This window comes from Triturus cristatus, chromosome 12 (assembly GCF_964204655.1).
Source record: "Triturus cristatus chromosome 12, aTriCri1.1, whole genome shotgun sequence".
In the NCBI taxonomy this organism is placed as follows: Eukaryota; Metazoa; Chordata; class Amphibia; order Caudata; family Salamandridae; genus Triturus; species Triturus cristatus.
Window position 1 is genome coordinate 576268133 of NC_140595.1, and position 10540 is coordinate 576278672.

The following is a 10540-nucleotide window of genomic DNA, read 5'->3' on the forward strand; positions in this document are numbered from 1 at the left end:
CAATTATAATGAAACCATTTGACAAGGGTGAAAATATAGTTCTGCATACGAGAGAGAACTATTGTAAAGAGGCCCTAAGACAACTAGAAGACAAACACAACTACACTGCCTTAACAGAGATGGACTACACATTGAGCATATAACCATTTGAACGGATGATTGAGAAATGGTTCTGCAAGGGCATTCTGTCAAAAGAAAAATTCTGTTTCCTAAAGAATAAACATCCTAGGATCCCCACATTCTACCACCAACTGAAAATCTACAAAGATGCCACCAGCCCACCAGGTCGACCAACAGTCTCCTCAATAGGAGGCTTGACGGAGAATCTACTGAGATACGTGGACCATTTCTTATTCCCCTTTGTACTACAATTGTCCTCATACACACGGGACACGAAAGATTTTCTGAAGCAGATACAGGGGATTGAATGGGAACCGGATTTTGTTATGATCACCCTTGACATATCAAGTCTCTACACGAGCATCAGACATACTGATGGGCTGGCGCCAGTGAAGTGTTTTCTGAAAGGACGGCCTCTAAGATTTCTGTAACATAACAATATGCTGGTGGAATTTATTACATTCTGCCTAAATAACAATATTTTTCTTTTCCAGGAACAGAGGAATAGCAGATACAAGGCACGGCGATGGGCACCTGCTTCGCCCCCAGTTACGCTAACTTGTTTGTGGGCTGGTGGCAGAAGCAGGTGGCCTGGGCCGACACAATGGATGAGTGGGTGGACAAAATTGTTTGTTGGAGTAGATATATTGATGACCTCTTCATTATTTGGAGTGGGTCAATGGAATCAGCGAGTCAGTATATCTCCTGCCTGAACAATAACAACCTGAACTTGAGGTTTGCTGGTGAATTGAGCAGCACACAGGAGAACTTTTTAGATCTAAAGGTATTTGTGAGTGACAATAGGAATCACACAGCCCTATATAAGAAGAAAACTGCAGGCAACTCCATCCTACACGGACGAAGTAGTCACCCACTGAATCTGATTCAGAGTATCCCCTAAGGAGAACTCTTGTGAATCAAGAGAAACAGCTCAAGACAGGATGATTACTCGCAAGCATCAAAAGAGAGCATAAATTGTTTCAGAGTGAGGGGATACCCGCTGAAAACTTTGCAAGCAGCACAGCTAAAAGCAGAAGGGAAAGACAGGATGGAACTCTTACAGAGTGAAGGGAGAAAGAAAAAAGAAGAAACAACAAACAACTTTAGAATGATAACACGCAATTCAAATGCAGCAAAAGAAGTTAGAGCCATTATGCGAGAGAACTGGTGGATTATCAAAACAGATCCAGTAATCGGGAAAGATCTGCGAGTAGAGCCAGGGATAACATTCAGGAGATCAAGATCTATAAAAGACTATTTGGTGGAGAGTCACCTCATAACAGTGAAATCACGACAAGGTTTGCTAGACCTCCACGAATCCTTCCCGTGTGGCAAGTGTGGGGCCTGTGCTAACAGCAAGAGGTTCACCTCGTATGGTATACCGGGTACTTCTAAAGAAAGAAAAATAACAAAGTTTATGACTTGCAGCACCACATATGTGGCTTACTGCCTGGTCTGCCCGTGTAACCTACGATATGTGGTTAGTACAATTAACCAGGTCAAGATGAGAATATTGGAACATCAAAGAGCCATTGCTAGCAATGATGCCAACTACCCGGTTGCGCAACACATTGCCAGCCACCATAAGAGTGATAGGGCACTCCTGCAATACTTCTGCCTCGACCATGTACCCAGAGACGTTACAAGGCGAGAGAGAGAAACGACTAAGACGACTAGAATCACGATTTATTATAGACCTACAATCAAAATCTCCAGGGGGTTTGAACAGCGGAGAAGAACTAGCTGTTCACTTAGGAACCTGAAAGTAGAGAGACACGGGCTACTCTTGAGCGTAACAAGGGACATGTTACTGGCCATAAGTATAGAATCTTGAGTCTGAGGTCACCGATTAGGCCCATCCAGGGTGGGATATTGTACGACAGAGTGATGGAAATGATGAGTACTTAAGTGTGCTTTAACAACATAGATTGGGGGTGACAGCTGAGGATACATAGCCCATGGGGGCACAAATTTTTTGCGGTGATCTAGAGAATATCAGGTTATTTAACTTGATAAATAATGTAGCCCATCCAGGGCGGTATTAGGTCGTGTGACTAATACTTAATTGGTTATGCCATCCAAATAAATATGATGTTCTCTGCTGTCAGCGCTAAGAGACCTGTTGGTATATACGCGCTATATAAATCTTCCTACAAATACAAATACAAATATATATTGCATATAGAATGTAACTAGAAATTAGTTGATATGAAATTTAATGGCAGAGTGACCGCAACGATAATGGACATGCTTATAATGAAATGAATAGGCTGTTCAATAGATATATTATAATTTCTAATAGTTCTGACATGTTCCAAGATGGTGCCTAAAGAGATGCGTTATGATGTTGGTCCGTTTTTACTTTGAATGATTAATCACATGTTAATGACAACGCCGTCCACCGACATTGACAAAGGCAAAATGCCGAAACGCGTTTGTTTGTAATTTATCGCAATAAATCTTAACTGATGAGAGTGGTGGTCCAATTTACTTTTGTGAGGAGCTTGATATATATATATATATTTGCTTGGCGTTCACATCATTCTTTGTTTGGTGTTCATATCATTCTTTACACGTCATTTAAACATTTCCAAACAGATATATACATTTATACTGTCTCTACAGGCCTTTCCTACAGTTTCTGCTATATTTGAAGATCACTACAGGTTACCAAAATAATATGAATATGCCCTTTGCTTAGTGTTATTTATAGAGTGCAACTTACATTTTTTTACACCCACTAGATCAAGAATCATCAATAGATATCAGCCATGAGTGCATTCATAATCTGGATTTAAAGTCTGCATTTGTGTCATTTTGAATTTCCACTTATCATTGGGACTACAAGTCCCAAGATTCCCATCACGTGTGCACAAATCATGCAGTACACGTAACACATGTGTCACATATCGCTCCCTCAAATAGGACGCAGACAGCGGTCAAATTCAACTCTCACCGGAACGTCTGATTGTGGCATCAACTATGGAGGTAAGCAGGAATCCACTCGGTTTGCGAAGCTCTGTAGCGAGCTGTTTTCTCAGTATATGCCTAGCCTTGGGTGGCGAGATGCTAACGTTGGGCTCCCACATGCGGTGTACCTGATTGAATTCCACAACTCTTTTTGGCATTTAGGCATTACAACTAATATCACAATTACTAAGGAGAATTCATGATCATGTTTCTCCTTTTTACATGTGGAGAATTGATGTTTTGAGACACAAATATGTATATATCCTTACAAAGTGTTGATATATATGACAGTGCCTTTTGTTAGATGAATAGCAAACGATATATCCTGACTAACTCTGCCATAGTTTGTGACTTGACACACTTCTATATGTTTTGTCTGCAATTGTCATTCACTTTACTTTCCAGTTGAGCACTACAAGACGTGCCCAGTGGTTTGAGAGTGGACTGCACGTCTCTTATCATTATTTAAGACCTATAATGGACAATCATGAAAAGCTATGCTGATCTCTAATAGATAAGAGACAGCTTGAGTAGTATACTGCCAGCCTGATATCCGTGTATACTGTAATGAAACGGTCTCTTATTACTTTCAGAAAGACGGTCCCCACAGAATAACACAGGTTATCGCTACTCTGGCTGCTTAGATCACAAGCCGTGCAGTATATGTATATATTATTTTTTTCACTATCACAAGAGTTTGCAGAGTGACTATGTAAACTTGAGGTCCTGATGAATGCCCCGGGATCCCTGTATGGGACCATCTATGGTCAGAAACATGTTGACCCTTGTGAGGGATATATTTGATTAATCCCCAGTCCTCTTTGTAAACCCTATCCCTGAGGCCACTAAATAAAGCTTACCTGGACCCACGGAGAAAGTTTTATTTATTCTTCACCCCAACCTTTCTTTTGCACTCTGCGCCTAACTCACCCTCGTCCACCGCTCATCTTTGTAATACACCTCAACTCCTTCACTCTGGGGAGTTGTAGCCTACACCATGGACCTTGAAGTCCAGGTGTGAGGAGGGAACCCAATGATGAAGCATGTCACCTTCATGTGAGTGAGGGTTATTGCCCTTAAAGGTTTTCTTTTCTGGGGGTTTTACTACAAACAGCCATTAGTGAACATGCACGGTTGTTGTCTTATTTGTTTGATTAAGGAGCCAAACGTCCAAATTGTGATTTTTTTCGTATACTGGGGATTGGTACATTTTTGGTATTTTTGATCCCATTAACATCCTCTGTGTGGATATAATTGTCTTTTTAGTAGCAGTACTAGTAATAACAAATGTGTTAATAGGGTTTTATTTTACAACCAATAAGGAGATTAGATCTATAAATGTAACTGCAACCTTTACACACACACACACACACACATGAGGAGCAATTGAAAGCATAATTTGCAAACCACAAAAGAGATGATTACAGAGTTAATGTTTATTCTAGATTAGTACAAGAATACACACAAGCTATGGATGCAAACAATTGTTATGTTTGTGTCCACTTACCGTCATCAGCTGCATGCCAGGTTACTTATCGGCATATACCATTGTCATATGCAATTACATGTAGTATTCTGGTTACACTTAATATTTTTACTCGAATTATGATTTAATACTTTCTAGAGTGCCATTATAACAAAGCATGGATTTACAACCCCAAGCAAAATAAATAGACATAGCTTGGTATTATTTTAGACCATCTAACTTTCTTACACAAAAGTTTTCATTAGGACATTAGGGGAAGAAACACTAACATTACGTGCAGTAAGAATAGAGAGGAAGATGTTTTGAAAAACGTCTGTAAGAAAGAAGACAGCGGAGGAGCCTAGCGCGCAACCAAGATGGCCGCGTAGGCTTGTGGCTCCCGAGGGCCTCCGCAACCTCCCACGTCTATCCTGTCATAATCCTGGTTTTCTCGATGGGCTTCTGTTTATGATCTTGCGCTAAGGTGCCACTCGTTTTCCAAATCGAAATTGGACTCCGGGAACCGGTTTTGTGGCGATCTGAAGTTTGCGGCCTTCTTCGGCCTTGGTCCCGAACTCGAGTTGGTGAGGTGCCCGGGTGCGAAGTGAACAACAGCGGCATGCCAGGCCGGGCCAGCCTCGGACCCCGTGCTTTCACTTTCGGTTTCGAGTTGATCTGCGGAAACTGACGTCGGGACATTGGGTGCGCAGCGCCGAGGACGGAGTGCATAGCCTGATTCTTGAACTGTAAACGGGCCTATTTCAGTTGGTGGGCCTGATCTCCTGGCCTTCCTCCGGGTGCTGGAGGGTGCTGACCTTGGTGGTCGCCGACGATGACGACGAGAGTGGACGGCGATAAGCCGAAAGCCAAGTCTACCCGGAGGGGAGCCTATTCCCAGGCCAACAATATGGACCGCTATGCGCAGCCAAAGGGATCCCCTAGTGGATCACGTAAATCGCCTGAGCCGCCCAAGGAGGCCTCGGGCGCATCATCCGAATTGACTCTGCTGGATGTCATGGGGGCCATTGAGGAGATGAAGGCGACTGTGAACCAGCAATTTGATACCTTGGCTAATAAATTGGACTCGGTGTTGATTGATGTCACTTTGGTCAGAGCGGACCTGTCCAAAACCAATGACCGGGTCGACTCATTGACTCAAGCGGCGTCGAGCCTAACGGTAGATGTGGCCGCTTTGCAGACGACGGTGCGGAGGTTGCAGCTCGCCAGTGACCTGACTGATCGTCGCCTTGAGGACTCCGAAAGCAGGGCCAGGCGGAATAACGTCCGTATTATCGGGGTGCCCGAACGATCGGAGGAGTCTGCTGTGGATCTTTTTGTGGAGGATCTAGTGGTGACTCATCTAGCACCCAAAGGGCTGAGCAAGTTCTTCGCTGTGGAACGGGCCCACAGGATTCCAGGGGGTGCGCCGAAGGTGGGTGCCCCCCTCCCCGCGGCCTATCATTGCCCGACTTTTTAATTTTCGGGATAGAGACGCTATCCTTCAGGCATCGAGGGTGGCTGGGCCAGTAAAATTTGAGAACTCTAATGTTAGCTTTTACCCAGACTTCACGCAAGCGGTCCAAAAGCAACGGATGGGATTCTCGGCCATCAAACGGCGCTTGAGAGACATGGAGTTGAAGTATGCGATGCTATTCCCGGCTAAACTGCGGGTCGAGTTAGATGGTCGCTCACACTTCTTCGACCGGCCGGAGGCGGTGGGAGAGTGGCTGGATGCCCTACCCAGGAGTCGAGGTCGGGAAGGTCGGATGGCGGAGAGCGGAGAGGGTTTGACGGAGTAGGAATGGAACTGTGATCCTGTCGATGGACTGGACTGGTAACGTTTTGCACCTGTGGCTGCACTGGACTCCAGTTTGTAACTCTTTGCCCCGTGGTATTTGGAGGTTGCGGGGGGCTTGCTGGGGCCCTTTCCTCCTTCTGGGGTTTTTCTTGTCCCTTCTGTAGTGAGTTTCATATTGGTGCGACAGGCACACTGCATGTTGGGGGGGCTGTTCGGGCTCACGCAGGGGTGCAGGGAGGGGGGAGTTCTGTTGGGGTTGATGGGGTGGGGTTGGGGTTTGTTTGTTTGTTTCACAAGGCGGGGTAATGTTTTTTGTTGTGCTATTATGATTGTGCTCTCCGGGAGGGGGATAGTTTGTGCTGGGAGGGATGGGGGGTAAGGGGTTGAGACTTCTTTCATGGAATGTGAACGGGCTGGGGGACAGGATAAAGCGGGGGTAGTCCTGCAGTTCTTGAAACGTATTTCGCCTGACATTGTGTTTCTGCAGGAAACGCACATCATAGGGAACTCTTTCCATGCCATGAACAGACGAGGATATCGCCTTCTGGCCCATTCTGGTTTCACCTCTGGCTCGAGGGGAGTGGGCATTTTAGTCAGGACCTCGCTCCCGTTGGTGGTGGATGAGGTGCTCCACGACGACAGAGGGCGCTACACTGCGCTGGTGGGGAGGTGGGAGGGTAAGCTGATTTCGCTGGTCACGGTTTACGTGCCGCCGGGCCTGCAGACGGCCACCTTTGCTGATTTGGGGCGCCTGCTACTTGGGCTTCCGGGGGGGGTTTTGGTCTTGGGGGGGGGATTTTAACGCGGTGGTTTCCGGAGTTGAGGATCGACACCCCCCTAGGGACCTCCCTTGGGCCCAGAACTGGTTGGGGGGCTTTCTGGATACCCTGGGACTGATAGACTGCTGGCGGTTGAAACACCCTGGACAAGCGCAATATTCCTTCCACTCTGGGGCCCACGGTAGTCTTTCGAGGCTTGACTATATGCTAGTGCCTGCGGCCCAAGCTGGGATGATCGGGGAAGTGCGACACTTGGCACGCGGTATATCTGATCACTCCCCTCTTTTGCTACACCTAGATATTGCCTTGGGGGCGGAGGGGAGGGTGGCGCCGATCAACCCCTGGTACCTACGAGACCCCACGATCCGTGCAGACCTGGTTAAGTCCCTGGAACACTATTTTACTGACAACGTGGGGTCGGTGTCTTCCGCCATCTCCCTTTGGGAGGCCTTTAAGACGGTGCTCCGGGGCCAGGCTCTGTCTCTCATTTCCCATACCAAAAAACGCGAGGCGCAGGAGGTTGTTCGGCTAGAAAATGAGATCACCGAGTTGGAGATTGATTTGGAGCAAGGTGTTACGGATGACAGACTGCATGTGCTGGCGCTTAAGCAGGCCGACTACAAGGCGCTGGTTACCGAATCTGCTAGGAGTATGAGCAGGGAGCAACAGGGGCGTTTGTACGATATGGGGGATAAGGCCGGGAAGTTGATTGCCTGGTTGGATAAGAAGGAGAGAGCGAGTCGAGTGGTGCCGGAGGTTGAGAGGGTGGATGGTGTGCGTGTGACGGACCCCGGTGATATTGTTGATTGCTTTGCGGATTATTTTCACGGGGTTTACTCTCCGGTCTCAGAGTGATCGGAGGAAGACTCTCGACTACTGCTTCGAGACATTGCTCTGCCATCTCTATCTGATGAGGATAAATTATTGATGGATGCGGCCCCGTCGCCGGATGAGATTGCTTTGGCCATTCGCTCTATTGCCTCCGGTAAGGCCATGGGTCCTAATGGCCTTCCCATCGAATTATATAAGTTGCGCCCAGATAAGATTGCGCCGTTTTTCTGGGACATGTTCCTTGAGGCTCAGGCGGCGGGTTCCCTCCCCCCTGACCAACGTCTGGCTACTATTGTTGTTATCCATAAGGAAGGGAAGCCGCGGGATCGGTGTACTTCCTACAGGCCTATCTCTTTGTTGAACGCGGAGCCCAAAATCCTTGCCAAGGTACTGGCCAATCGCCTGATCCGGGTTGTGGGCGACCTGATTCATCAAGATCAATCCGGTTTTATACCCCATCGCAATACCGCTTTGAACCTGCGGCGACTGCATGGCGTCCTCGCTAGAGCGCCATTCATCCGTGAGCCGGCCATTTTGGCGTCCCTGGACGCTACCATGGCGTTTGAAACCTTGGAATGGCCGTATATTTGGGCAGCATTGGCGAAGTTTGGGTTTGGCCCGGGGTTTATCGGTTGGGTGAAATTGCTCTATGATAACCCACTGGCACAGGTGGTGGTCAACGGACGGGTGTCGGCTCCCTTTGTTTTGGGTAGGGGCACCCGACAGGGATGTCCGCTGTCGCCTCTTCTCTTTGCGCTTTGTTTGGAGCCCCTTGCGGAGTGGCTGCGGTGGCACCCCTCGATGCGTGGCCTTAGATGGACGCCGGAATACGAGGATCGTGTCTCCCTATATGCGGACGATATCCTCTTGTATCTTGCATCTCCGCGCAAATCGCTTATTGTATTGGTGGATGTGTTGAGCTCCTTTGGTCGCAACTCCGGATTGGTCATTAACTGGGCTAAGTCTTGTGTGTACGTTCTCTCCGGGGAGACCCCCCCCCCCCTTCCGCGGGGGTGCCCTATCCAGGTTGCGCAGTCGGGGTTCAAGTATTTGGGAATCTTTATAACCCTGGACCCGGTGGCCCGGTATGAACGGAATCTTCTCCCCCCCCTTCAGCGCCTCAGGGCGGATGTGGCGGGTTGGCGGCGGCTGCCGCTCTCGCCGCTCGGCCGGGCGGCGTTGTTCAAAATGATGTCGCTGCCGCGCTTTTTGTACGCCCTGCAGAACACTATGGACGTAGTGCCGGCCCGCTATTTTCGGGAGGTGGAGTGTCTTCAGCGTCGATTGTTTTGGGATGGGCGGCCGCGGATTGCTCTTGCTAAACTAACCCTACCGTGGTATGATGGGGGGGTCGCTCTCCCTGACATTAAACGATATTATTGGGCCTCCCAGTTGGCTGCTATCAATCACGGGATGTATGGGCCTGCTTTGAACCCGGCTTTTGAGATGGACAAATTGTTATTGCCAAGCGGGGATTATAATCGAGCACTATACTCGGGGTCCCTTGATGCGCGGTTGACAGGCCCGATGCGGGTCGCGGTGCAGGTGTGGCGTGCAGCAAATGCGGCGATGGGGTGGAGGGATCGCTTGACTCGGGCAACGCCATTGTACGCTTCCCAGCGTTTGGGTTATCTGTGTACTACGAAAGGCTTTGAGAAATGGGATATGATTGGTATCAGCAAGGTAGGGGATCTCTGGACGAAAGGGAAATTTAAGACGTTCGACATGCTGAAAACTGAATATCAGTTGAACGATAGGGAATACTTTCGGTATGCTCAGGTTCATCATGCCTTGTGTTCCGTGTTCCCGGACGTGGCGGCTATTCCAGAGTATTCCCCGTTGGAAGACAGAGTATTGGACGGCTATGTGCCGGATAGCACCATTTCGCTGATTTATAAGAAGCTTATCAATGATCGAATGGGTTTGCTGACCTCATTGCGAGAGACATGGATTGCCGACGGTTTGGAACTTAACGACGAGGATTGGGTGTCAGCGGTGGCCTCCCCGAAAGAGGTGGCTATCCCGGCCCGCTTGCGTTTCGTCCAGCTTAAGATACTTCATAGAGTGTACGTCACGGGGTCTGGTTTGATGCGTATGGGGTATTCGGTGGATGGTCTGTGTAAGCGAGGCTGTGGACTACTGGGGACTTTCCTCCATATCCTGTGGGAGTGTCCGGAGGTGACTCGGTTTTGGTGTAGAGTGCATGCGGTGTTAGAAGAAGTCACGCATGTTGCCTTGTTGCCGGAGGCACGGAGATGTTTGCTGAATGTCTGGGAGCCGACTGATTACAATGTGATGCAGACGCAGTGAGTGACTCTGGGCTATATGGTAGCGAAGCGCGACATTGCGCAATTGTGGGGCTCCCAGAGGCCACCAACGGTCTCAGCGTGGAAGGAACACATGGACTGGTGTATGTTCAGAGAGAAAACGGTGTATGTGGCGAGAGGCAAGCCTGGGAAGTGGATTAAGGTGTGGGGTCCCTGGAACTCCTATCGTGGAGGTATTTGCGCCCCGCTCCAGACGCGCGAGATGGATGCTGCTCTGTCTCCCTAGCCCGCGCATTCCTATATGCTCCTG